Consider the following 27,001-nt stretch of genomic DNA (forward strand, 5'->3'; position numbering starts at 1 on the left):
CCATAAACCAGGAGGAACAAAGGAAGGCTATGGTTTCTTCCCATACACCAGGAGGAACAAAGGAAGGCTATGGTTTCTTCCCATATACCAAGGGGAAAAAAGGAAGGCTATGGTCTCTTCCCATATACCAGGGGAACAAAAGTAGACCATAATTTAAGTGGGGGAGGGATAGGGTTTGAGCCCTCCTCTGCTTGATTAGCTTTTTATCTTACTTTTAGATAAATGAGATTCCATTTCCCTTTATATAAATGTATTTATGACCGTTAAGAGAAGCAACGAGAAACTCTCTTGAAATTCTGATTCCCGTGATGACATACGCTGATGCTGTCAGGCTTTCTTTTTGCTAATCAAGTGAAAGAAAAAGATCAATTTTCTCGGTTCTTTGTGTGTGTGTGTGTTTGTGTGTGTGTGTATTATGCTTAATATTTGTTTGTCACGGAGAGAGACCTTTACCATCGTGTTCCCCTGCTATTTGTGTGTTATTATATATATATGTATATATATATATATATATATATATATATATATATATATATATATATATATGGAAAGCAAAAATGGATGTGCGTGAAGAAATAGTGGTTACGACAATGATATGGTTGTGAGGCGTGGGCTATAGATAGAGTTGTGCGGAGGAGGATGGATGTGCTGGAAATGAGATGTTTGAGGACAATGTGTGGTGTGAGGTAGTTTGATCGAGTAAGTAATGTAAGGGTAAGAGAGATGTGTAGGTAATAAAATGAGTGTGGTTGAGAGAGCAGAAAAGGGTGTTTTGAAATGGTTTGGTCACGTGGAGAGAATGAGTGAGGAAAGATTGACAAAGAGGATATATGTGTCAGAGGTGGAGGGAACGAGGAGAAGTGGGAGGCCAAATTGGAGGTGGAAAGATGGAGTGAAAAAGATTTTGAGTGATCGGGTCCTGACCATGCAGGAGGGTGGAAGGGATGTGAAGCGTCTGGGGTAAACCATGGAAAGTTCTGTGGGGACTGAATGTGGAAAGGGAACTGTGGTTTCGGCGCATTATTACATGACAGCTAGAATGTGGCCTTTGTTGTCTTTTCCTAGTGCGACCTCGCGCGCATGAGGGGGGAGGGGGTTGTCAGTTCATGTGAGGCGGGATGGCGACGGGAATGAATAAAGGCAGACAGTATGAATTATGTACATTTGTATATATGTATATGTCTGTGTGTATACATATATATATATATATATATATATATATATATATATATATATATATATATATATATATATTTATATATATTCTTTCTTTCATACTATTCGCCATTTCCCGCATTAGCGAGGTAGCATTAAAAACAGAGGATGAGGACTGAGCCTTTAAGGGAGTATCCTCACATGGCCCCCTTCTCTGTTCCTTCTTTTGGAAAATTAAAAGAAAAAAAAGATGAGAGGGGAGGATTTCCAGCCCCCCGCTCCCTTCCCTTTTAGTCGCCTTCTACGACACGCAGGGAATACGTGGGAAGTATTCTTTCTACCCTATCCCCAGGGATATATATATATATATATATATATATATATATATATATATATATATATATATATATATATATATATATATATTTATATATATATATATATATATATATATATATATATATGGCTATGTTTGAAGGAATAGTGGTTCCAACAATGTTGTATGGTTGCGAGGCGTGGGCTATGGATAGAGTTGTGCGCAGGAGGGTGGATAGGGGATAGGGGAGAAAGAATACTTCCCACGTATTCCCTGCGTGTCGTAGAAGGCGACTAAAAGGGGAGGGAGCGGGGGGGCTGGAAATCCTCCCCTTTTTTTTTTTTTTTTTTTTTTAATTTTCCAAAAGAAGGAACAGAGAAGGGGGCCAGGTGAGGATATTCCCTCAGAGGCCCAGTCCTCTGTTCTTAACGCTACCTTGCTAACGCGGGAAATGGCGAATAGTTTGAAAGAAATATATATATATATATATATATATATATATATATATATATATATATGATATATATACATGCAAATATTCAACTGGAGTCGTGTGTCTTGTGCAATCAGAATATTTGCATAAGTTATTCAGTTCCAATATTTGAGGAAGTTAGTCAGTCACGTAATCAGTCTCGAGACTTGAATCATTAAAACCTCACTGAAGGTGTCGCTAACTCGGGAATGAAGCAAAAGTTTGAAAATCCACTGATCAATATCTACCAATAGGAATGAATTTTCATTCAATTTTTTCTTTTCCCCCACTGTATTCACAGAGTCGAAGTACTCGTTTGAAATGAATAATCAGATAATCGTGTTTTCCTTTTATTCATTGCTTCGTTCATAGCGATAGTTCGAGAATTAATGTGAAGCATTCGAGCTGTTTCGGTCCCCTGACTCGTTCGGCGAACGGATGTTTTTAGTGACGTAATCAACGCGACTATTCTGGTCATTGATCCCACGGTAGGAAGGGAATCACTCTGTCAACCCAACATTTCGAATCGGTTCCATCAAGGCTCCTGTGAACCAAGCCAGTGAACTGAAAATAGGGCGAGTAATTGAATAAACGACTCGATTTGAATCGCCAACGCAAATTTTGCAAATGATAAATGAAACAATTGCTCTACGAAGAGTCATTCAACCCCACAGATTACTCAAGCCCTTCCACTCGTCGAATGAATCAGTCGACATCGAAGCAGGATTCATGAGAACGTTTCATAACTCCGGTAGTGAACCATCCGGTATGGCCTGGCATTTGTTAGCCTTCCTGGCAAACAGTAATTATAGGTTAATCATCCTGCAGTGATGTGAAATATCATCCTCCCATGATATAATTTACATCAGCTGTGCAGATTTAGCTCTTGCAAGTATTACGGACGAGAGAAAATAAGTCTGTTATATGTACGACTTCATCTAATAACAAATATTTGAAATCTATTATCTTATATCACTCGAAATTGATATAATAAGGATTTCAAGTGTACCATCTTCTATATAATGAAATTTATATCTTCTATCACTTTGATTATATACAAATGTATCTGTGATAGGATTTTTTTTTTTTATCAATTCTTTCTATTTAGGATCTCTGTGATGCAGCAGTTATATTGCCTGACCGTGACGCATTCACGGGCCGCCCGGGTCGAGCGCATAGGTTGGGATCCCGGTTGCGGCAGTCGGTCCATAGTCAACCCAGCTGTTCATCCACCCTTAGGGATTGGTCGATAGAATGGGTATACATAAAGCGTTGATGGAATGGCCTCGATTAGGGACTGAGTTGCACGTACCATCTCGGCTAACGTGAAATTATATATATATATATATATATATATATATATATATATATATATATATATATATATATTATCCCTGGGGATAGGGGATTAAGAATACTTCCCTGCGTGTCGTAGAAGGCGACTAAAAGGGGAGGGAGCGGGGGGCTGGAAATCCTCCCCTCTCTTTTTTTTTAAATTTTCCAAAAGAAGGAACAGAGGGGGCCAGGTGAGGATATTCCAAAAAAGGCTCAGTCCTCTGTTCCTAACGCTACCTCGCTAACGTGGGAAATGGCGAATAGTTTAAAAGAAAGAAAAGATATATATATATATATATATATATATACGTATATACATATATATTATATACATATACATTATATACATATGTATATTAAAGATGTATTACCACCTTACTAAGGTCAATGTTGTGGACGATAATGGGTCTTGCGGTACACAAGGTTGAATATTCACCTCCGCTGACCTTTCTTCATCAGGTCAGATGACCTTTTTTCTTGCAAGGAACACTCCCGTTTGGGGCCAGTGTGTCGTGATTGGATAGTCGGGGCCACCGTGGCTGGCACATCATCAGCTTTAGGGCGGGATAGAAAGACTTCCCCCCAAAAAGAAATGGGCTTCCTGCATGACACTGAATCCCTATGCAGTGATTTACAGTGCATCTGTGTATCTACTGGCCTGGGAGGTTGAGGATATCACTGTATTTATTCAACTACGGTGAAGTTATGATTTCAGTGAATGCTAGAAATGATATTTCATCAGCAGTAGAATTACTTCATCATGTGAGGCGCTGCGGCATTAGATTGCACTCAGAACATATATGATTATTGGAGAGACGAAGCGCTTCGTGTGTCTTAGAGTTGTTATAATTGACCACTTGGTCTTGGCGTCTCTGGAGTGGAGCTGAAGCCTTGGACACGACTCTCGTGGAGGATTGCTGCAGCGCGCTGTGAGTGACATGGACCCAACCTTCTTCGTGACGGACGGACATATCGAAAGAATACAGTCACTGAATATTCCACGCGTTACGAGAAGCTAGTCGCTCTCCCCCTGTAACGTTTCGGGCGTTATATAACGAAAGGAATATTGATGTTACTTTTTTTTATTTTAACTGATAGCACTACCCATCTTCTGTGGTCCAGGGGTTGATAGACTAGTCAATTTCATTCAAAAGTTTGAGGGCTTCTTCCGATGTCTGTTCCAAATCCAGCTCGATATTCCAATCCTATTGTCCTGAATCTCACTTCTAATGCCATTCTAAAATCTATACTTTCTCGACTCTTTTTCCCAGTCCTGCTCTACTGTCATTGCATTACTTATTGCTAGTCTTGTTTTCCCTCCTACTCGTCCAAATTTAGTCCCATTCATCGTCTTTATATTTTCTATCTACCCTAGCTTCCTCGAGAGCTCCTAGCTACATCTTCTTACGAGAATCTGGCAGCTCTAACGCGTAGTGCTCACCTCGCATATTGCTTGATGAACAAGACCGTCCCCTCGCGACTGCCATTCTCGTAAAGTAATCGTCAGTTTTCGCTTCATCTGGGACTGACTTCATCCACAGATCAAGTTTTCCTTTATATGTCTGTGTAGTTATGTCCTACATGTTCCTTATCTCTCCTGATTATATACTAGAAACACGTTTGAGCTCTTTTGTTGGGCTTTAGTGTATCTGTCTCGAATATAATATTTGATATTTGGCATTTTCGTGCAGACGTAACTCTGTTTCCACCTTGTTGAGAGGGTTTTCGATTCAGTGTGGCTCCCTTTTTTGTCCTTAGTTTGTTGTTGTGTATGTTATATATTTCTCTTTCTTTATTCTCGTATAATACTTTGGCTACTACCATTCCTTTAGGAACACCCAAAAAAAACTTGTGCTTTTTCAGGCTTGACACTTGTGTCTACTTTGAACTTGATGTTGGTTAGAGATTCATCGTTACAGACTTCTACTTCCTTCAGCCTTCCGTGGTAGTTTGTGTTCCATTTTGTCGATTTTGCTCATGAAATGCTTCTGAAGTCTCTCTGAATTTGTTGATTCTTCTTTTTATGTCAGCTGAGACGGCACGGGTTGCTGAGTTCCCAAGTGCACTTTCGTGCAATAATCACATCATCAGGGGAGACACAAGAGAGAAATATAAGTCTGTTGATAGACATCGAAGAGACGAAGCTAGGACGCCATTTGGTAAACATGCGATTGTCCATGACGTATAACGAGCGTTCATAAACTTATTCTTTTACAAATTTTATCAACAATAAAGTTATCTAATTTGTATAGACCATCACTAATATTAAGATTATAATTCTTTGTGTATTTAATGATTGAAGATTCAATGATATTTTTGGTGGTAATAGAGCTGGAGTTAATAACTGAGATGGCATTACTCCAGTCAATACAATGATCATAGTTTTTAACGTGATTAAACAAGGTATTTGATTCTTGTCCCGTTCTTATACTATATTTATGTCGCCTAAGTCTAACAGAAAGATCCTTACCAGTCTGCCCAACATAAAATTTATCACAATTTCCACATGGCACCTTATAGGTTTATCCAGGAGAATTTTCTGGTGAATTCCTGATTAAGATATTTTTTATAGTATTATTGTTGCCGAATGCAACATTTACATTAAAAGGTTTAAGCAACATTGGAAGTAAAGTAAAATCATTATCAAAAGGGAGAACTAAAAGATTCTTGGTGTCAATGGGAGGTTTGGGCTCAATTCTATAAAATGATTTCTTTGCTAACTTAAGGGATTTATCAATGAAAGATCTAGGGTGGTCTAACTTAGATCCAAAAGAATATATCTTCTCAAACTCATCATCAATAAACTCTGGACTGCAAGTACGTAATGCCCTAAGGAACATAGATTGAAATGATGATAATTTAACTGTCATGTTGAGATGAGTAATAATGGATATATGAGCATACATTGGTAGGTTTTCTGTATATGCTAAACTTAAACTTGTTTCCTTGCCTATGGATCATGCAATCTAAAAATGGTAACATACCATTATTTTCATTTTCTACAGTAAATTTTATGGAAGGTACTAAATTGTTAAGTAAGGGGAGAAATATTTGTAAATTTCCATTTGTTGACCAAACACAAAGAACATCATCTACATACCTAAACCAAATTGCATTAGAAGGTAAGATATCCTTTAGGAATTTTGCTTCAAAAAATTCCATATAAAGATTACTTATTACACGTGAAAGAGGGTTACACATTGCCATACCAAATTTTTAAGCATAATACTCTCCATTGAACTGAAATACACAGTCTTTTATACATGATTTTATCAGTTCAATGAAAACAGACTTTGGAACGGGTAAATGAATATCATCCAAAAAATCAAATTCATATTCTAAAAGGTCATCAACTGGAACTTTTGTGAAAAGTGAGGAAACATCAAAGCTAACTAGTTTGAAATCAAAATTAACACTGATATTGTTTAGCTTGTTGACTAAATCTACATTGTTCATGGAATTAGAATTTGATACCTTACCCACTAAAGGGCTCAATAAAGAAACTAATCATTTTGACAATTGATATGTGATGGAGACTTCTGAACTCACTATAGAATTAGAATTTGATACCTTACCCACTAAAGGGCTCAATAAAGAAACTAATCATTTTGACAATTGATATGTGATGGAGACTACTGAACTCACTATAGAATTTTCCAGCAAGTCGCTGGACGTCCCGTTAATGCGTCACTGATAGGAACACTTAGCCGCTGCACCACGTCCTTCCCTGCCGCAGACTCTCGCTCTATCTCACCTCTCCCCTTCCATTCCTGCCTCATCACCTCCTGTAATCAACCATTATCTCTATTGTCTTCGGAACTCGTTTGATCTCCCGTACCATCTCGGCCTCCCTGTATCTTGCGATTCCAGTGTAGCATCATTTCTCCTCTCTCGATTTCCCCTTACTCTCTCCTGATCCTACTCTCTTCTTTTAACCGCTCACTTCCTCATTCACGCTCTCCTTCTAGCTTCATATCAGCCTAACACTCTCATCCTATCATATGAGCTCTCTCTCTCTCTCTCTCTCTCTCTCTCTCTCTCTCTCTCTCTCTCTCTCTCTCTCTCTCTCTCTCTCTCTCTCTCTCTCTCTCCCAACCGTTCCTTCAGTCGTCCTTTTATCCATTTCCTATCCATTCTCACTCGTCGTGTTCCCTATCATTCTCCGCCAGACGTTGCGATAAAAGAACTGTGAAATACATGTATGTCAGGAACCTCTCTCTCTCTCTCTCTCTCTCTCTCTCTCTCTCTCTCTCTCTCTCTCTCTCTCTCTCTCTCTCTCTCTCCCCATGCTGGGGGTGTGGGATAGCTACGCTCCCCTAAGGCCCTGATCTCCCCTAACGTTGCCGTCAAGGGTCAGCCCACCCACTGACCTCTCCTGACGTTAATTACTGGAGTGATTACGTCCTCACAGCTTCGTCGTGGTTCCCTGTCGAAGATCACACGGCTGGTGAGAACGTAGATAAAAGACCTTCCATCCTCAAGATAACCAATAGGAAGACACAAGCAAGATGTAAACCTGAATGGTCGGGATGGCACAAGCAGAATGTAAACCTGAATATATATATATATATATATATATATATATATATATATATATATATATATATATATATATATATATATATATGTATCCATGTATATATATATATATATATATATATATATATATATATATATATATATATATATATATATATATATATATATATATATATATATATTCCGAGGTGAAATCGCACTCCAGTGGGAATTCATACAACTTTATTAGCATATGATTTTTCTGTTCATGTGGCACATGTTTCGTGGAGACAATACACCTCATCAGGTGCCAGTATTTAACAAATCTATCTACATCCCAAGATCACACTTGAATCTAGCCGTCCAATACCAGTCAGTCCAGAACAAGTACCATCTTCTTTGTCTGGCAGTAACAGGTTGTAAGGGAGAGTGATTAAGGGATGGCCAGAGAGCGTTATTGGATTGCGTGTTAATTGATAGGCGCGTGAAACAGAGACTTTTGGGTGTTAATGTGCTGAGAGGTGCAACTGGAGGGATGTCTGATCATTATCTTGTGGAGGCGAAGGTGAAGATTCGTAGAGGTTTTCAAATAAGAAGAGAGAATGTTGAAGAGAGTGGTGAGAGTAAGTGAGCTTGGGAATGAGACTTGTGTATGGAAGTACCAGAAGAGACTAAGTGCAGAATGGAAAAAAGGTGAGAGCAAATGACGTAAGTGGAGTGGGGGAGGAATGGATGTGTTTAGCGAAGCTGTGATGGCTTCCCCAAAAGATGCTTGTGGCATGAGAAGCATGGGAGGTGGGCAGATTAGCAAGGATAGTGAGTGGTGGGATGAAGAAGTAAGATTATTAGTGAAAGAGAAGAGAGAGGCATTTCGACAATTTTTGCAGGGAAACAGTATGGAAATAGTGCAAATGATTGGGAGATGTATAAAAAAAAAAAGCAGGAGGTCAAGAGAAAGGTACAAGAGGTGAAAGAGAAGGCAAATGAGGGATAGGGTAAGAGAGTATAATTAAATTTTAGGGAGAATAAAAAGATGTTTTGGAGGGAGGTAAATAAACTACGTAAGACAAGAGAACAAATGGGAGCATCGGTGAAGGGGGCTAAAGGGAAGGTGATAACAAGTAGTGGTGATGTTAGAAGGAGATGGAGTGAGTATTTTGAAGATTTGTTGAATGTATTTGATGATAAGAGTGGCAGATATAGGGTGTTTTGGTCGAGGTGGTGTGCAAAGTAAGAGGGTTAGGGAGGATGATTTAGTAAACAGAGAAGAGGTAGTAAAAGCTTTGCGGAAGATGAAAGCCGGCAAGGCAGCGGGTTTGGATGATATTGCAGTGGAATTTATTAAAAGAGGGGGTGGCTGAGTTGTTGACTGATTGGTAAGGATATTTAATGTATGTATGACTCATGGCGAGGTGCTTGAGGATTGGCGGGATGCATGCATAGTGCCATTGTACAAAGGCAAAGGGGATAAAGGTGAGTGCTCAAATTACAGAGGCATAAGTTTGTTGAAATATTCATGGGTAATTATATGGCAGGGTATTGATTGAGAGAGTGAAAGCATATACAGAGCATCAGATTGGGGAAGAGCACTGTGGTTTCAGAAGTGGTAGAGGATATGTGGATCAGGTGTTTGCATTGAAGAATGTATTTAAGAAATAGTTAGAAAAGCAAATGGATTTGTATTTAGCATTTATGGATCTGGAGAAGGCATATGATAGATTTGATAGAATCGCTCTGTGTAAGGTATTTAGAATATATGGTGTGGGAGGCAAGCTGCTAGAAATAGTGAAAAGTTTTAATCGAGGATATAAGGCATATGTACGAGTAAGAAGAGAGAAAAGTGATTGGTTCTCAGTGAATGTCGGTTTGCGGCAGGGATGCGTGATGTCTCTATGGCTGTTTGATTTGCTTATAGATGGGATTGTTAGGAAGGTGAATGTAAGAGTTTTGGAGAGAGGGGAAATATGCAGTCTGTTGTGGATGAGAGGGTTTGGAAAGTGAGTCAATTGTTGTTCGCTGATGATACACCGCTGGTGGCTGATTCGGGTGAGAAACTGCAGAAGCTGGTGACTGAGTTTGGTAGAGTGTGTGAAAGAAGAAAGCTGAGAGTAAATGTAAATAAGAGGAAGGTTATTAGGTACAGTAGGGTTGAGGGACAAGTCAATTGTGAGGTTAAGTTTGAATGGAGAAAAACTGGAGGAAGTGAAATGTTTTAGATGTCTGGTAGTGGATTTGGCAGCGGATGGAACCATGGAAGCGGAAGTAAGTCACGGGGTAGTCTGGGAGCGTTGAAAAATGTGTGGAAGTCAAGAACATCATCTCGGAAAGCAAAAATGGCTATGTTTGAAGGAATAGTGGTTTTAACAACGTTATATGGTTGCAAGGCGTGGGCTATAGATAGAGTTGTGCGGAGTAGGTGAATGTATTGGAAATGAGATGTTTGAGGACAATATGTGGTGTGAGGTGGTTTGATCGAGTTAGAAATGAAAGGGCAAGAGAGATGTGTGGCAATAAAAAGAGTGTGGTTGAGAGAGCAGAAGAGGGTGTTTTGAAATGGTTTGGTCACATGGAGAGAATGAGTGAGGAAATATTGACAAGGAGGATATATATGTCAGAGGTGGAGGGAACCAGGAGAAGTGAGACTAAATTGGAGGTGGAAAGATGGAGTGAAAAAGATTTTGAGCAATCGGGGCCTGAACATGCAGGAGTATGAAAGGCGTGGAAGGAGTAGAGTGAATTGGAACGATGTGGTATACCGGGGTGGACGTGCTGTCAATGGATTGAACCAAGGCATGTGAAGCGTCTAGGGTAAACCATGGAAAGGTTTGTGGGGCCTGGATGTGGAAAGGGAGCTGTGGTGTCGGTGCATTTTACATGACAGCTAGAGACTGTCTTTTCCTAGCGCTCCCTCGCGCGCATGCGGGGGATGGCGACGGGAATGAATAAAGGCAGCAAGTAAGAATTATGTACATGTGTATATGTGTACATGTCTGTGTATGTATATATATGTATACGTTGAAATGTATAGGCATGTATATGTGCATGTGTGGACATGTATGTATATACATGTGAATATGGGTGGGTTGGGCCATTCTTTCGTCTGTTTTCTTACGTTACCTCGCTAACGCGGGAGACAGCGGCAAAGTATAACAGAATAAATAAGATTAGATAATATATATATATATATATATATATATATATATATATATATATATATATATATATATATATATATATATATATATATATATATACATATGTCTCGCTTAGCGCGAGACATCGTGTGTGTTGTATTTTCTTATGTATTCATTTCCCTTGCACCCCTAGGCATGCCAGTGGGGCATGATATCTCATATGGAGAATCTTGATACGTTTGTTGACCACTTATATCTTTCATACAACCCTCGGCCACTCTACAGTCCTTGGAAGATTGCAATAAAATCCGGGAAACTTAAAGAATATTCAGAAGACTGCGTTGGAAAGATCCGGGTTATACTGCAGACTGAGCCGTGTTTGTTAATGGTTTGTGTACATCTTAATGACAGGTTGAAGGAGCGGGCTCATGTATTCAAATGATCCACTTCGACATGAGAATTAAGCTAGATTTAGATTGATTTCCATTCAAGATAGCCAAGAATTCTTATATTTCTCATCTGATGAGAAATAACATTTCAGGATAAACCAACTGATATGTTTTTTGTCGTTTTATTCAGATAGCTTTTGAGAAGTCCTTTTCATAACCTTTCTTATTTTCAAAGCTGGAGCCATGGGCAAAGGCGTCCAATACAGTCTAGGAAATGGAGAATGAAAAGAGAAAAGGTGAAAAATGATTTAAAAACGGTTTGAGGGGAGTCGGGAAATCCGTTTTCATCTCGCAAAGTGCATTCTCTCAGGACACATTGAAAACTTAATAACATTTGATGTTTCCCATCTATCTTAGTGCCTTCCCCAGCCCACTCTTCACCTCGAACTCGTGGGTACGTTAGGGGCGTCATCACTCGCTCCTCACGAGGGGATAGGGAGGATAGGTTCCCAGTCCTCGACTCACCTCAGGCGCTACAGTGACTAGACCAACATGACTTTAAGCGTTGCACTCACAGCTTGGGGGGGAAAACCCCGGTCTTTTATACCTTGGATTTTCCAGCTTCCAGGGCATCGCACAGGAGCCATGACCCCCACATCTCTTTCCTCTCCTCTTCTCTTCATATTTTGTCTCTCCATGTCTTTAATACCCTGTTTTCGTTTCATGAAATCCTTCGCTCCGATTTGGGTATTTTTCGACTCTATACCATTTTTATGTTAGCTGAGACGGTTTTGACAACTGAATACTCTACTCAAAGGTATCTCGCTGATGCTATATATATATATATATATATATATATATATATATATATATATATATATATATCCCAGCATTAACCACGTACCCATTTTATCGACCGACCCCTGAGGGAGGATGAACAGCTGGGTTGACTGTGGATTGGCTGCCACTACATGGATTCGAACCTACGCGGGTTCGACCCCACGGGAGGCCTGTGAACTCCTCGGGGTTTGCGAAGCTAGCCACTTCATCACAAAGGTCTATAATTAGGGCTCCAAACTTGCAAAGAAAAAAAGAAAAAGAAATTAAAATGAAAAGAAAATGAATATCATGTAATTGATAATATGGACTCCTGTGGTGTAACGGTTACCGTTCCTGACCGTGATGCATTCACGGGCCTCCCAGGTTCGAATGCTGGTTGCGGGCAGTCAGTCCACAGTCAACCCAGCTGTTCATCCACCCCTAGGAGAATGGTTGATAAAGCGGGTATCTGGCTCGGGCCAGGGTACATATATCGTTAATGGAATGTCCATTATTGACAAAGGGCCTCACCTACTCGTCTCAGCTAACATTAAAAAGAATATGCTTTTCACGAGTTCAAAGTTTATCAAAAAGTAATGCGTTTGACATTTTAGGACTGCATCGGGAGGGGTCAAAATATTTGCAAATCGATTAGAAGCGATTGGTTGAGAGGAAAATGAGGAGAGGTCTTTTCCAAAGCAATGCATATTGTATATGTAAGAGTTTCGAATGGTAGAATATTTGCTTCAATTGCTTGGCTACAGTGTGTGTGTGTGTGTGTGTGTGTGTGTGTGTGTGTGTGTGTGTGTGTGTGTGTGTGTTCAGTGTAGCCAACCGTACATTAATTCATTTATTGATGAAATGAATACCATGAATAAATAAAATGAATGCCCCTACTAGGGGATTAATCCTCTTAATTCCACACACACACACACACACACACACACACATACACACACACACACACACACACACACACACACACACACACACACACACACGCACAGAAAATGAATCGTTACAGTGAATCGTACAAAATGATTCACGGATCTTCGACGGTGCTGAAGTGGCTGCACGACAACACTCTCGTATACAAGATTCGACACAAATAATCAGATTGGAAGAAGTTTAAATTGAACAATATTCTGATTGGAAAGATGCTTATATAGAGTTGACGGATATTCAGATTGTAGAATATTCAGGTAAGACTAATATTAGTTGTCTTCAGATTAGACCAAATGTTCAGATGGACGATAGTGAGATTGGGTAATATTCAGATTGGACAGACATTTAGACATGGTAATATTGAGATTGGAGGCATTTAGAGAAGATAACAATTTAGGCTGGACAAATGTTTAGACAGTATTCAGACTGGGTATATTCTCAGGCTGGGCAATATTCATATAGATCAGATTGACCAGTTTAGACAAACCATGCCTCCAGTATATTTTTTTTTTTTATACTTTGTCGCTGTCTCCCGCGTTTGCGAGGTAGCGCAAGGAAACAGACGAAAGAAATGGCCCAACCCCCCCCCCCATACACATGTATATACATACGTCCACACACGCAAATATACATACCTACACAGCTTTCCATGGTTTACCCCAGACGCTTCACATGCCTTGATTCAATCCACTGACAGCACGTCAACCCCGGTATACCACATCGCTCTAATTCACTCTATTCCTTGCCCTCCTTTCACCCTCCTGCATGTTCAGGCCCCGATCACACAAAATCTTTTTCACTCCATCTTTCCACCTCCAATTTGGTCTCCCTCTTCTCCTCGTTCCCTCCACCTCCGACACATATATCCTCTTGGTCCTCCAGTATATATATATATATATATATATATATATATATATATATATATATATATATATATATATATATGGTTGAGAGAGCAGAAGAGGGTGTTTTGAAATGGTTTGGGCACATGGAGAGAATGAGTGAGGAAAGATTGACCAAGAGGATATATGTGTCGGAGGTGGAGGGAACGAGGAGAAGAGGGAGACCAAATTGGAGGTGGAAAGATGGAGTGAAAAAGATTTTGTGTGATCGGGGCCTGAACATGCAGGAGGGTGAAAGGAGGGCAAGGAATAGAGTGAATTGGAGCGATGTGGTATACAGGGGTTGACGTGCTGTCAGTGGATTGAATCAAGGCATGTGAAGCGTCTGGGGTAAACCATGGAAAGCTGTGTAGGTATGTTTGCGTGTGTGGACGTGTGTATGTACATGTGTACGGGGGGGGGGGGGGGGTTGGGCCATTTCTTTCGTCTGTTTCCTTGCGCTACCTCGCAAACGCGGGAGACAGCGACAAAGTATAAAAAAAAAAAAAAAAAAAAAAAAAAAAAAATATATATATATATATATATATATATATATATGTGTGTGTGTGTGTGTGTGTGTGTGTGTGTGTGTGTGTGTGTGTATTGCAAAGAATGGTAACATGTGTGATGATAGAATAGGTAGAATTTGGCATTATATGGGATGGTCGAGTATAGTGTCATATATGATGGTAGAGTTTGGCATCATATATGATGGTAGAGTATGGCATCATATGTGATGGTAGAGTATAGTGTCATATATGATGGTAGAGTATGGCATCGTATATGATGGTAGAGTATGACAGCATATGTGATGGTAGATCATGTGTAGCATGTGGGAAGATAGAGCTAAGCAGCTTGTGTCTTTGTAGAACCAGAGAGCATCAGGATCATAGCAATAGACAGCAGGCATGTAAACAGACCCGGTCAGCATAGATAGGGTAAAAGCGTCCAGGACGAAGATGTGAATAAGCGAAGGACAAGAACTCGAAGGTAAATCTCAGGACGATGAGAGAGAGAGAGAGAGAGAGAGAGAGAGAGAGAGAGAGAGAGAGAGAGAGAGAGAGAGAGAGAGAGAGAGAGAGACGCACACACAAACTCCAACACAGAAGGTAAAAAAAAATCTCGCCTCTTTTTCCTAAGGCTATTCCCATCAGGCATCGTTAGCACCGAGCTCAAGGGCAGAGGTGGCACCTCCACCCTTACCGAGTGAGGCAAATATGAATTCTAATGGTAGGTGAAGCGCCACTGGGCCCCACCCCTGCTCACAGCAGACTCTCAGCTGCTGGGGAGAACGAGACATGTTACCATCTCCGGACTCGTGATGGTGCGCGAAGACCATTGTGCTTCGTTCCTTACGTGTTTCTGCGACATTTGGGGAGAGAGGAGAGCTTGTATAAGTATTCATACTCGGCCAATACCGTGGCCAGAGTACTGTAATGCCTCGATGTGTTCCTGTATGGTGTGTCCCTGTAGAATAGAACATACTGCTTCTATGGTCGCCGTTTCCGCGTTAGCGAGATAGCGCCAGGAGCAGATGCTCCTATCCACATTCTTGCTATCATGATCTTGTCCAACAGACCTTTCCACGGTTTACCCCCGACTCTTTTCTAAATACCCTGCCTCAGTCCATTGACAACACGTCGACCCCTGTATACCACATCGTTCCATTTCGCTCTATCCCGTACATGCCCTTCACCCCCTTGCATGCTCAGGCCTCGATCGTTCAAAATCTTTTTCATTTCTGGTACGTGTGTGTGTGTGTGTGTATGTGTGTGTGTGTGTGTGTGTGTGTGTGTGTGTGTGTGTGTGTGTGTGTGTGTGTGTGTGTGTGTGTGTACAGCATTGTATAAGAGGATGATACAACAGTAGTCATAGGTGTACAAATTCCTGGAATCATAACTGCATTCCTTTAAAAATTACCTCATACTCGCGTTTCAGAGACGCCAGAGAACGTAACATTGTATAAGGCATCGTAATATCTGACACGAAGTTCTTGAAGAGTTTTATGATCTGTCCAGAGCCTTGTGGTTTAAAGGCTACGGCGTCTGGGTCGTGTCTTTTCAAGTCTGGAAAAGTACCTTCTAAAAGGGAATCTTCTATATAGCCTCTGTCTTTTCAAGTCTGGAAAAGTGAGGGAATCTTCTATATAGCCTCGCTTATATGCAAGAGAGGACAAATTACGGTGACTATACAGCATCAGTTATATTTATAGATTACCCCTGTTGACTAACACTAGCCCGAAAACGTTTACGAATATGATCTGCCGACTTGATTATAATTATTCTCGATAGGAGAGATGGTTAAATGCACGCGCCATCAAAGCTGTTCTGTCTACAAGAAAGAAATGAAGATAGAATTATCATGGTCCCTTGATATTAGGCTTTGTTTACACGTCGCCACGACCCTTGAGCATGATGGAGTGATCCTTGAGCACGACTATAAGACCACCTTGAACACGACAGTACGACCCATTAAACACGACAGTATGATCTTTGTGCGAGAGAACGACCCTCGAGTCTGACAACATAATCTTACGAACCAGGCCAAAGATAAGGCCTTTCTCAGTCAAGGGTCGTACCGTCGTAATCGAGGGTCGTGCCATCGTCGTACATGAAGGTCGTAATTGTAACATCGTTGTAGTCGAGGGTCGTACCATCGTCGTACATGGAGGTCCTACCATCGTCGTACTTGAAGATTGTAACATCGTCGTAGTCGAGGGTCGTACCATCGTCGTACATAGAGGTTGTACCATCGTCGTACTTGAAGATTGTAACGTCGTCGTAGTCAAGGGTCGTACCGTCGTAATCGAGGGTCGTACCATCGTCGTACATGAAGGTCGTAGTACCATCGTCGTACTTGAAGATTGTAACATCGTCGTAGTCGAGGGTCGTACCATCGTCGTACATAGAGGTTGTACCATCGTCGTACTTGAAGATTGTAACGTCGTCGTAGTCAAGGGTCGTACCATCGTCGTACATGAAGGTCGTAGTACCATCGTCGTACTTGAAGATTGTAACATCGTTGTAGTCGAGGGTCGTACCATCGTCGTACATGGAGGTTGTACCATCGTCGTAGTCGAGGGTCGTACCATCGTCGTAGTCGAGGGTCGTACCATCGTCGTACGCGAGGGACGTACCATCGTCGTACGCGAGGGTCGTACCATCGTCGTACATGGAGGTCGTACCATCGTCGTACGCGAGGGTCGTACCGTCGTGTTCAGAAGGTTTAGTCAGTTATTATGCTTAACATCAGTACTGCACAATACAACAGAAGGACAGTGATGCTCACGATAAATGATTTGTCGAGTTGATTAATGTAGTTATATTACAGCAAAGTTAAAAAGATCAAATTGAATTTTGAATACTTTGTATATATATATATATATATATATATATATATATATATATATATATATATATATATATATATATATATATATATATACATTTCTTTACATGCATTAAGGCATGTAAAAGGGTCATTGGGAGGATGTTTTTTCTCTGCTATTGTCTACTGAGTCATATTGAGTCTGGATAACTACATTAACTTGTTGAGCACACAACTGGACGACCACCTAAGTACGACAAGAACGACCCTTGAGTACAACAAGAACGACCCTTGAGTACGACAAGAGCAACCCTTGAGTATCACAAGAACGACCCTTGAGTACGACAAGAACGACCCTTGAGTACGACAAGAACGACCCTTGAGTACAACAAGAACGACCCTTAAGTACGACAAGAACGACCCTTGAGTACAACAAGAACGACCCTTGAGTACAACAAGAACGACCCTTGAGTATGACAAGAACGACCCTTGAGTACGACAAGAACGACCCTTGAGTACAAGAACGACCCTTGAGTACGACAAGAACGACCCTTGAGTAAACAAGAACGACCCTTGAGTACGACAAGAACGACCCTTGAGTACGACAAGAACGACCCTTGAGTACAACAAGAACGACCCTTGAGTACGACAAGAACGACCCTTGAGTACGACAAGAACGACCCTTGAGTACAACTAGAACGACCCTTGAGTACGACAAGCACGACCCTTGAGTACAACAAGAACGACCCTTGATTACGACAAGCACGACCCTTGAGTACAACAAGAACGACCCTTGAGTACGACAAGCACGACCCTTTGAACACGAAGGGAAGACACTGAATGTTGCTTAGGTCATTTCAACTTGATTCTTAGTCATACTACCGTAACCAGGGTCGTGCTCCAAGGTCATGCTCGTGGTCGTTATCAGGGTCGTGCTCCTTTGCCATGCTCGAGGTCGTGATCAGGGTCGTGCTCAGTCGTGATGAGGGTCGTGCTTAGGGTCGTGCTCCAAGGGTCGTGGTCCTAGGCCGTGCTCAGAGCTGTGCTCCAGGGTCGTGATTAGGGTCGTGATTAGGGTCGTGATTAGGGTCGTGATTACTGGGTTACATACAATGCTTGCCCATTGTGACTATCCAGACTCGATTGGAGTGAATGATAAATGTATAATCAATGAATATTCATAAACATGTAGCAGTACAATATCTCTCATGTAATTCATATGATATAGAAATTGATATTCATATACTTTCAGCTTTATGCATATTCATATATATTTATTTGCAAAATTGATTTATGATACTTGTACAAATGTATATTGTACCCATGGCCACAAAATCTAATCATATAACATCAAACTATTTCCTCTCTCTCATAACGCCACTCCAATTACCCCATTGCTAATAGAGCTGCTGTGATGACATGTGAATTACCAGCTTTGCCAATTACCATAAACATAATCAAATCGGATGATTATATTCCTTAACTCATTAAGGTCAGTGCTGTCCGAGACTGAATTGGTCGAGGATAGAAGGACGAGTAAGGCTTTGTAATTACCACAATATATATAGGTAGTATGTTTGAGGAAAGGAACCTGGATGTTTTGGCTCTGAGTGAAACGAAGCTCAAGGGTAAAGGGGAAGAGTGGTTTGGAAATGTCTGGGGAGTGAAGTCAGGGGTTAGTGAGAGGACAAGAGCAAGGGAAGGAGTAGCAATACTCCTGAAACAGGAGTTGTGGGAGTATGTGATAGAATGTAAGAAAGTAAATTCTCGATTAATATGGGTAAAACTGAAAGTTGATGGAGAGAGGTGGGTGATTATTGGTGCATATGCACCTGGGCATGAGAAGAAAGATCATGAGAGGCAAGTGTTTTGGGAGCAGCTAAATGAGTGTGTTAGCGGTTTTGATGCACGAGACCGGGTTATAGTGATGGGTGATTTGAATGCAAAGGTGAGTAATGTGGCAGTTGAGGGAATAATTGGTATGCATGGGGTGTTCAGTGTTGTAAATGGAAATGGTGAAGAGCTTGTAGATTTATGTGCTGAAAAAGGACTGATGATTGGGAATACCTGGTTTAAAAAGCGAGATATACATAAGTATACTTATGTAAGTAGGAGAGATGGCCAGAGAGCGTTATTGGATATATATATATATATATATATATATATATCATAGCCTAGCAGTAGTGCTCCCGCCTCCTACGCAGGGGACCCGGGTTCGATCCTGGCTGTTGGAGGTTAGTATGTTATATATACATGTACATACACTAGCTCGCCTTTATCCATTCCGGCGCCACCTTTCCCCGCAGGAAAGAGCATCGCCACCCCTTGCGACAGCGAGGTAGCGCCAGGAAACATAGGAAGAAAGGCCACATCCGCTCTCATCCATTCTCTAGCTTCTCCAAGTATTTCTCAAAATAATTTCAAACATTCACACGTTCTCTACCCTAAAGCCACATCGGTCCTCCTCAGACTGATGCTCAGTCACTACTCTCCCACACAGCTTACGAGGTACACTTGAATCGAGCATTTGTATTTATTTCCTTTTCTTTTCATAATGGCGCTATACACGCGTTCCATCAGTCCTCAGGCACCTCCTCTATAAACCGACGATCCTAACGTGCAAGTCAACAAGACATTCACCTCCATTCTTGAGAAGTTCAACTGCAGTACCAGCGGCTCACTCCAACCTCCCTGCCACATATCATCTTACGCAAGACTTTTACCACCTCTTCTCTTTCCACCAAGCATTGGCCTGTGACTTTCTTGTTTTGCATACCTCCTCGTTCATACCACCCTACTTATCCCACATTTCCATCCTGTCATTTTAAATATTCAACAGTCCTTCAGAATACTTTATCTCCTCTTCCGCTCTCCTTTGCCTATTACGACTTTCCCATTTTTTTTCTCAGTGATGCTCGCATTTGTTCTCTTTGTTCTCTTCATTGTATTCACGTTCTTTCAAATCATTCGCTTTTTATCCCTGAAGTTTCCCGTCAGTTTATCACCTCCATCTTTCGCTTTCCCTCTTCTTCAACCCCTGCGTATTCGTTCTAACCTTCTGCCGCTTTCTCATGTATACCTTCCAATCATTGGCATTCCTCCCCCGCAAGTGCCACCCATACGCTTTTCTTTTCTCTTTCACTGTTAATTCAACTTTCGCCTCCCACCATTTGCTACCCATCCTCGAATGTCTAATGCCTACATCCAACCTTTCGCACGCTAAACACTTCACCCGCACATGTAACCAATGTTACCTAAAGTACATTTTGTTTCTTACCCATTCTCTTCAGGTACCTCCTCGAGCAATCCTCTTTTCCCCAGGGTCACACATTTTCGCCACCCTACTCCCGCTTGCCATTTCCTCTTTTCCTGAAAAGTCACTAAGAAACTTCCACCCTCTGCACCTGACTGTTGATCGCACGAACTGCTCCTTTCAACACATTCTCATCCAACGGTCTCTTCAGTCAAGAGTACATAGTCTAACATCACCCATTGACTCCCAGTCCAATTTACCCATGTATGCTTATGCATGCATCTACTTTCTTTTCAACATTTAATCAAAACTACAATTGCCTTTCCAGCAAGCACATCTCCCCACAGACATTATCATGAATATTTCTTATATTTCTTTCTTGTAGCTCCCCTGATTATGACACGAAAGTGCACTTGGGAACTTATCGTGTTTCATTTTCCTCGTGGACTCATAGGAATATCTTGATCACGCCCAAAATTGTGATCCTTTCCTTATATATATATATATATATATATATATATATATATATATATATATATATATATATATATATATATATATATATATATATATATATATTTTTTTTTTTTTTTTTTTTTTTTTCATACTATCCGCCATTTCCCGCGACAGCGAGGTAGCGTTAAGAACAGAGGACTGGGCCTTTGAGGAAATATCCTCACCTGGCCCTCTTCTCTGTTCCTTCTTTTGGGAAAAAAAAAAAAAAAAAAAAAAAAAAAAAAAAAAAAAAAAACGAGAGGGGAGGATTTCCAGCCCCCCGCTCCTTTCCCTTTTAGTCGCCTTCTACGACACGCAGGGAATACGTGGGAAGTATTCTTTCTCCCCTATCCCCAGGGATAATATAAATATATATATATATATATATATATATATATATATATATATATATATATATAAGAAGAAAGATCATGAGAGGCAAGTGTTTTGGGAGCAGCTGAGTGAGTGTGTTAGTAGTTTTGATGCACGAGACCGGGTTATAGTGATGGGTGATTTGAAGGCAAAGGTGAGTAATGTGGCAGTTGAGGGAATAATTGGTATACATGGCGTGTTCAGCGTTGTAAATGGAAATGGTGGAGAGCTTGTAGATTTATGTGCTGAAAAAAAAAAAGGACTGGTGATTGGGAATACCTGGTTGAAAAAGGGAAATATACGTGAGTATATGTATATAAGTAGAGAGATGGCCAGAGAGCGTTATTGGATAATGTATTGGTTGGTGGGCGCGCGAAGGAGAGACTTTTGGATATTAATGTGCCGAGAGGTGCAACTGGATGGATGTCTGATCATTTTCTTGTGGAGGGGAGGGTGAAGATTTGTATGGGTTTTCAGAAAGGAAGGGAGGGTGTTGGGGTGAAGAGAGTGGCGAGAGTAAGTGAGCTTGGGAAGGAGACTTGTGTGAGGAAGTACCAGGAGAGAGTGAGTGCAGAATGGAAAAAGTCGAGAACAAAGGACGTGGGGGAGGAGTGGGATGTATCTAGGGAAAAGATTCTTGTGGCATGCGAAGCGTGGGAGGTGGGCAGCTTGGAAAGGGTGTTGAGTGGTGGGATGAAGAAATTAGATTGTTGGTGAAGGAGAAGAAAGAGGCATTTGGACGATTTTTGCAGGGAAATAATGCAAATGAGTGGGAGATGTATAAAAGAAAGAGGCAGGATGTCAAGAGAAAGGTGCAGGAGGTGAAAGGGAGGGCAAACGAGAGTTGGGGTGAGAGAGTATCATTGGGCTTTGGGGAGGATGGGGAGATGTTTTGGAGGAAGGTAAATGGGGTGCGTGGGACGAGGGAACAAATGGGAACTTCAGTGAAGGGGGCTGGTGGGGAGGTGATAGCAAGTGGTGGTAGTGTTAGAGGGGGATGGAGTGAGTGTTTTGAAGGTTTGTTGAATGTGTTTGATGATGGAGTGGCAGATGTGGGGTGTTTAGGTCGAGGTGGTGTGCAAAGTGAGAGGGTAAAGGAAACTTATTTGGTGGACAGAGAAGAGGTAGTGGGGGCTTTGCGGAAGATAAGGACCGACAGGGCAGCGGGTTTGGATGGTATTGCAGTGGAGTTTGTTAAAGGGGGGGTGGGGTGGCTCTGTCGTTGACTGGTTGGTAAGGTTGTTTAGTCTATGTATGGCTCATGGTGAGGTGCCTGAGGATTGGCGGAATGCTTGCATAGTGCCATTCTACAAAGGCAAAGGGGGTGGGGGTGGGTGCTCAAATTGCATGGGTGTGGGTTTGTTGAGTGTTCCTGGAAAATTGTGTGGGAGGGTGTTGATTGAGAGGGTGGGGGCATGTACAGAGCATCAGATTGGGGAAGAGCAGTGTGGTTTCGTAGGTGGTGGAGGATGTGTAGATCGGGTGTTTGCTTTGGGGAGTGTATGTGGAGGGGTGCTTGGAAAAGCAAATGGATTTGTATGTGGCATTTGTGGATCTGGAGAGGGCATATGATGGAGTTGATGGAGATGCTTTGTGGAAGGTATTAAGGATATATGGTGTGGGAGGCAAGTTGTTGGAAGCGGTGGGTGGGTTTTGTCGAGGATGTGTGGCGTGTGTGCGTGTGGGGGGAGAGGAAGGTGATTGGTTCTCGGTGAATGTGGGTTTCCGGCGGGGCTGTGTGATTTCAAATTGGTTGTTTAATTTGTTTATGGATGGGGTTGTTAGGGAGGTGAATGCAAGAGTTTTGGAAAGAGGGGCAAGTATGCAGTCTGTTGGGGATGAGAGAGCTTAGGAAGTGAGTTAGTTGTTGTTCGCTGATGATACAGCGCTGGTGGGTGATTCGTGTGAGAAACTGCAGAAGCTGGTGACTGAGTTTGGTGGAGTGTGTGAAAGAAAAAAGCTGAGAGTAAGTGTGAACAAGAGCAGGGTTGTTAGGTGCAGTGAGGTTGGGGGTCAAGTCAATTGGGAGGTAAGTTTGAATGGGGAGAAACTGGAGGAAGTGGGGTGTTTTAGATGTCTGGGAGTGGATTTGGCAGCGGATGGAACCATGGAAGCGGAAGCGAATCATAGGGTGGGGGAGGGGAAGAAAATTCTGGGAGCGTTAAAGAATGTGTGGAAGTCGGGAACATTATCTCGGAAAGCAAAAATGGATATGTTTGAAGGAATAGTGGTTCCAACAATGTTATATGGTTGCGAGGCGTGGGCTATGGATAGAGTTGTGCGGAGGAGGGTGGATGTGCTGGAAATGAGATGTTTGAGGACGATATGTGGTGTAAGGTGGTTTGATCGAGTAACTACTAATACGGTAAGAGAGATGTGTGGTAATAAGAGTGTGGTTGAGAGAGCAGAAGAGGGTGTTTTGAAATGGTTTGGTCACATGGAGAGAGTGAGTGAGGAGAAATTGACCAAGAGGATATATGTGTCAGAGGTGGAGGGAACGAGGAGAAGTGGGAGACCAAATTGGAGGTCGAAAAATGGAGTGAAAAAGATTTTAAGTGATCGGGGCCTAAAGATGCAGGAGGGTGAAAGGCGTGCAAGGAATAGAGTGAATTGGAACGATGTGGTATACCGGGGTCGACGTGCTGTCAGTGGATTGAACCAGGGCATGTGAAGCGTCTGGGGTAAAGTATAGAAAGTTCTGTGGGGCCTGGATGTGGAAAGGGAGCTGTGGTTTCGGTGCATTATTAGATGACAGCTAGAGACTGAGTGTGAACGAATGTGGTCTTTGTTGTCTTTTCCTGGTGCTACCTCGCACACATGAGGGGGGAGGGTGTTGTTATTGCATGTGTGGCGAGGTGGCGATGATAATGAATAAAGGCAGACAGTATGAATTATGTACATGTGTATATATGTATATGTCTGTGTGTGTATATGTATGTATACGTTGAGATGTATAGGTATGTATATTTGCGTGTGTGGACGTGTATGTATATACATGTGTATGTGGGTGGGTTGGACCATTCTTTCGTCTGTTTCCTTGCGGTACCTCGCTAACGCGGGAGACAGCGACAAAGCAAAATTTATAAGATGATTAAATACATATATATATATATATATATATATATATATATATATATATATATATATATATATATATATATATATATATATATATATATATATATCATTGTGGACACTTCAGACATACAATGGCTACCTTTTCTCAGAGAGTATGAGATGGCTTTATTATATGGACGTATTGTTAAGGATTTCCCTTTGTGTAGAGGGAGGAAGAATGGTGACTGTATTACCACTGTGATGTTAGGAATGGGCTAGACCAGGAGGCTATGGAGGAGGAGACGGAGAGGGATGAGTCTAAAGGTCGGGACAAGACGCAAGATAAAGGGAGATTGGGTGTATGGTAAGGTGATGAGGGTGAGAGAAGAATGGGTAAGGTAAGGTAAGGGAGGAAGGGAGGTGATATATATTAATGGATGGAAGATTGAAAATGAGGTAACTGACTTAGAAATAGATTATCAATATTATCATGATTGTTAGCATTATCATTATCAGCCTTTATCATTATTGTTATTATCGTCTGTAACATTTATTATTGTAATTTATTTTGGTATTTCTTTTGTTATTGTATATACTTGTCGTCGTGGTTGTAGTAGTTATAATAGTAAGGTATAGAATTAGTCACAGACACAACACTTACTACACCTCCTCCGAAAAAACATTTTCACGATCATCGAGACAAACCCAAGAGAACAGCTCAAGGGACGGATCAGCTTTGATATTGACAGCTGACCTCCTGGGCCATGGATGGGAGCTGACGTCTGGCGGTACAGTGTGATATCCAGTGCCAACCTAACCTCACTCTCTTCCCTGCTCAGATGGGAGTTTCGTATAGATAGCTCACACTCCTCCCCATCTGCCGTTAGTGTCATGATGTGGCCGCTTTACTTCATCACCGCTGCAGTCTCTTCTGCTCCGGCTAAAAATACGGGGCGAATGAGGATATATGAGGCAGCTCCGCATGGCCCCTAGCGAGACTGATAATACAATGCTCTGGGGTTAGATGGAGGGAGGCCCGATCGCCATACTCATTAATTTGGCTTAACCAGACAAGAAAGATGAATGATATTGGCAATTACGTAGCTGGATACAGCATTAGTGGCTCAGGGTGGTGGGTGGGGAGGATAAGTGGAGAGAGTTGAATCAGGGGAGCCAAAGAGGAGGAGCCAATAATAGCAATAGGGTTGAGGGAGAGGGATGTTTTCATTCTTGCTAGGAAACGTAGTGTGGTTACGGACCTGTACGACATCAGATGCCTGATTAAAAAAGGCAGTGAGTAATATCAGTTACGTATTCTGTTATCTTCCAGCGTACGAGGGGGGGTCAAGGCTGAATCCTCGGTCATCTTATACAATGTGTGGGACAGTAATCGATATTTTGATGTTCACAGGACAGCCTAAATGTGCTCGCTGTGTGACACATAGATAGTAACCCTCTTCCAGGCCTTTTCTCACATCTTCCTCTCGAATATTGAGAATATTTTTCTGATCTACATTTGACATTTTCATTTTTCGTGTCTTTCCTAACATAAAGATTTCCGTATCCTCATTATATGCTTCGAAGTCTACACCCACCCGTCTCTCTCTCTCTCTCTCTTCCAAGACTAACAAGCCTCCTCCTCATTTAACAACCTCCCTCCCTCCACAGGACAACGAGCCTTCTTCTCATTAACATCCTTCCTCCCTCACAGGACAACGAGCCTTCTCCTCATTAACAACCTTCCTCCCTCACAGGACAACGAGCCTTCTCGTCATTAACAACCTCCCTCCCCAGAAGAGCCAGTCTCCTCCTCATTAACAACCTCCATCCCCAAGAGAGCCAGCCCCCCTCCTCATTAACATCCTCCCTCACCAAGAGAACCAGCCTCCTCCCCACTATGTTCACGACCTCTGCCTCCCCGCTATCGTAAGCCACCTCTTCTTCACGCCGGATCCGACGCTGGTGGACTATAAAAGTTAATAAACGGCTTCGCATTCCATTTCCGAACACATTTGCGGTTGTCACCGAGAAATGAGAGAGATTCCCTATAGAGAGCATGTTTATTTTTCTGGTGGGTGCGTCTGCGGATACCTCCTGCGGCCGTGGGATGCGGCAATACACACGTCCGCGGGTGTAGGGCATTTGCGGCGAAGAGAGTCCTGGAGGAAAACACATTCTGTGCCATTTCTTTGATCAGCTTCGATGATTCTCTTTCTTTTTACGTTCAGTCCACTCGCTGTGCCACACCGCACCGCGGACCAGTCTGCTGTGGCACTGGGCAGCTGAGGCGATGATTGTGCCCAAGTGTACGTAATGGATGTTGTGTAGAAGGATAACCGGTTGTGGACTCCCGCGGTGTAGTGGTTAGCGTTCTTGACCGTGACGCATTCACGAGCTACCCAGGGTGGAGCGCATAGATTCGAATCCTGGTTACGGCAGTTGGTCTACAGTCAACCCAGCTGTTCATCCACCATTAAGGTTTGGTTGATATTAAATGGCAGCTTATGGACTGAACTTTCGAACAAAAAAGAAA

At 41.9% G+C, this 27,001-nt stretch overlaps 1 protein-coding gene across 5 annotated transcripts in view; it reads left to right on the forward strand.

The window, feature by feature from the left end:
• The window catches only part of LOC139757444 (uncharacterized), a 979,032-nt gene that overhangs the window by 750,388 nt on the left and 201,643 nt on the right, over positions 1–27,001 (forward strand). The window lies entirely within an intron of this gene.

This window comes from Panulirus ornatus, chromosome 26 (assembly GCF_036320965.1).
Source record: "Panulirus ornatus isolate Po-2019 chromosome 26, ASM3632096v1, whole genome shotgun sequence".
Classification (NCBI taxonomy): Eukaryota; Metazoa; Arthropoda; class Malacostraca; order Decapoda; family Palinuridae; genus Panulirus; species Panulirus ornatus.